The 3338-nt window shown below is 33.8% G+C and overlaps 1 non-coding gene across 1 annotated transcript; it reads right to left on the reverse strand.

Moving 5' to 3' along the window:
- Window positions 1–1503: 1503 nt before the first annotated feature.
- LOC127695662 (U1 spliceosomal RNA) lies at window positions 1504–1667 on the reverse strand. Its single transcript, XR_007980036.1, has one exon. It is a non-coding gene; the product is annotated as a U1 spliceosomal RNA (small nuclear RNA).
- Window positions 1668–3338: the final 1671 nt, after the last annotated feature.

The raw sequence follows: 3338 nt of genomic DNA on the forward strand, positions 1-3338 counted from the left end.
TCTTTAACACAAACTCAGTTTATGAAATGTTTTCCTTATTGCATATATTAAAGGCCAAGTCTTTCACATTTTGCAAAGTAGTCATTTTACATTTTGGAATAAGACTCAAGATGTTGTCAAAATAATCCCTGCATATCTGGAAAGATGGAAATTTTCACAGAGATTCATGAAAGCTCTCACAGATAGATTAATAATAAAAATTTTATTTTGAAAGAAAATGAGCAGTGAAGGATATTTGTGTAAGATAATATGATGACATTTTCTGCCTATTGGTATGTGTGATGTTGGGAAGGAGACTGACGTTATAAGGAGACTTATAAAATTGTGGTGTATAGAATTCAGCCTGTTACTCCCAAAATGCCATCCAGCACTAATTCTTGATAGCTGAAAGTAAGATTATTTTGATTATTTTTTGCTAAAATTCACTGATATTCATTCCCCTGTCAAGTTTTATTGACGTGTCAGTAGACATCTCTTGTATTGCTGTTTTACAGAAATATAATAAAACAGGCATGAGTGAGATCAAAATTCCCCACCTTTAATCTTAAATTATAGCTGGGAAATCAGAGAGATAGATTCTAAAGCTAAATTGATCTGCCATTACAGAATAACAAAAACATCAAGTCTAAAGTCTTCATAAAGATGAACTCCAAGACTTGTTGATTAGATAAATAGGAAAGTATCTCAGAACTGGTAAGATGTAGGCTAGTTCAGAGAAATAGGAAGTAAACACTGCTAACATAGGGAAAGCACACCACAGATTTACAAAGGCTCTAGATACACATCAAAGTGATAAAGTCATCATAGCAGTGTAGAGATGCAAGGCATATAAGGAATAAAATCCATATATTAACTAAATAAAGTCATCTTACCTATATGTTTACAGAATCAATATGTAAAAATAAAATATTGCCTGAATGGTATCCCAGACTCTTGAACTAGCACTAAAATCATTGAAGAAGCCAAGTGACCTCTTACCAGGCTTTACCATGTGATATAGGTGGGGATAGTATTTAAAGATCTGGTCTTCAATGGTGTTCATTTCTACTACCCAAGGAACAAAATGAGAAATTTCCTTAACATAAATATTAATACCTGTGAGACTTATTCTTCCACACCAATATCATTTCAACTCAGATGTCTTACATCTGCAGTATATTATTAACATTTTTATCAAGTGAAACAGGGGAGAAAATGTTTAATTGTATTCTTTTACAGATTTTAATATAAATATGAATGGATTTAAAAATTTAAATGATATTATTTTTCATACTTCAAAGCAATTTGCTTACAGCTATTTTCCACATGCATACAATACTAAAATAATGAATATTTATTTTTAGATAAATCAAAGCGTTAATTACTTTTTCTTAGTCTTCTCATAAAGCTACTTCTATTTTCTTGGTTCAAAAAAGAATATAAGCTCATATTGACCTTCACATACAAAAGACTTTACAGCATTTTTTAATTTCTGCTTTAATTCACATAATTACCTTTTTTTTTCAGGGGAGAGTGCGAACGCAGTACCCCACTACCACAAGTTATGCAGTCAAGTTTCCCTCATTTGGGAAAATCACAGGGGTCAGCACATCTGGAGTGCCATGGATAAGCCTCGCCCTGGGAAAACCACCTTCGTGATCATGGTATCTCCCCTGCCAGGTAAGTATCATAATTACCTTTCTAATAACGGGAATATGTTTCATTTGATTTCATAATGCATAAATGTCATTTTGGTATTTGTTCTTGTTCCTTAGATGAAAGATAAACTGTTTTCATATAGCATGTACCCAGAGTATGAGAGAAAGAAGTCTTTGGAAGACTGAAATATTTACCAAGTCACACATAATGTTTTAGTTCCATATAAGAATTGCTTATTAAATTTTAGTTCTGAAATTATTACAGTGCCATCATGTTGTACAAATAGATTTCATCATTATTGTATTGCTACTACTTTTATTGGATATTTTATTTATTTACATTTCAAATGTTATCCTGTTTCCTGGTTTCCCCTCCAGAAACCCCTATACCATCCTCCCTCCCCCTGCTTCCATGAAGGTTCTCTCCTACCCACCCACCCACCATCTCCCGCCTCCCTTCCCTGGCATTGCCCAGCATTAGGGCATCCAGCCTTCGCAGGACCAAAGGCCTCTCCTTCCACTGATTCCTGACAAGGCCATCCTCTGCTACATATGCAGCTAGATCCATGGGTCCCTCCATGTGTCCTCTTTGGTGGCAGTTTGGTCCCTGGGAGCTCTGGGGGCATCTGTTTTGTTGATATTCTTGTTCTTCCGATGGGTTGAAAACCTCTTCAGCTCCTTCATTCCTTTCTCTAACTCCTCCACTGGGGATCCAGTACTCAGTCCAATTGTTGGTTGCGAGTATCTGCCTCTGTATTTGTCAGGCTCTATTTTTGATATTGGTACATATGCATAATAAAGACCTATTCATAACAAGACCATCTTCAAAAGACTTAGTGCACATGATTATATTTACTTTGAATGATACTATAAAATCAGAAAATTAATTTCTTTTACTTTTCATTCTATGAAATGCAAATACTAATTTTGATCCTTCACATGAATTATTTATTTTGGGGACTTGGAGAGCTTTCAAAGGTGAATCATGCAATCATTTAATAAAAATATGTTGCTTTGGTGTTAGTTTGGCTAAAACAGATGTAACTAAAGAAAAGAAAGAGTAATTTTGACTCCTGGTATCAGAGAGATTTCAGGATTTTGTCGTAGCAAAGCAGGGGGGTCACTCATGAGTTGACTCCTGAATAAGATGGATATTCTATTTACACCCCAACATTACTGAGAAGAGTCCAGAACCAGAACCAAGTGTGAACTTCAACATTTCACACACAATGATATAATTTTACTAATTCTACTATCTCTTAAAACTCCAAGTAAATGCCTAAACCTTTAAAATAGGGACAGTTCAGATTCAGTCCATAAGAATGTTACATGAGGGTGAAGAGTAAAGAATTTTTAAATGTTCAAATTACATACATGCCCTAATAAAGATTAGTGGTATAATTTTAAAAACAATGAAAGCTAAATGTATGAAAGAAAGCATATCAGAGACAAGAAAATAAGAAATGTAGATTTAAGTTTGACTTTAATAAGGTGACATTAAAAAATTATGTCCTCTGTTTTTCCTGCTATATGAAAAAAGTAAAAATGATTGTCCAATTTGTCTTCAAATATAGTATTCTCTGTTTCTGCAGGAGGTTAGATAATACAAGTAATTCACATTAATCTCAACCCCTAGCAAAATGATATATCTAAAGGCAGTAATATTAATTACAGAAACTAGATTGAATGATGATTCAGAAA

This window comes from Apodemus sylvaticus, chromosome 10, assembly GCF_947179515.1.
Source record: "Apodemus sylvaticus chromosome 10, mApoSyl1.1, whole genome shotgun sequence".
Taxonomy (NCBI): Eukaryota; Metazoa; Chordata; class Mammalia; order Rodentia; family Muridae; genus Apodemus; species Apodemus sylvaticus.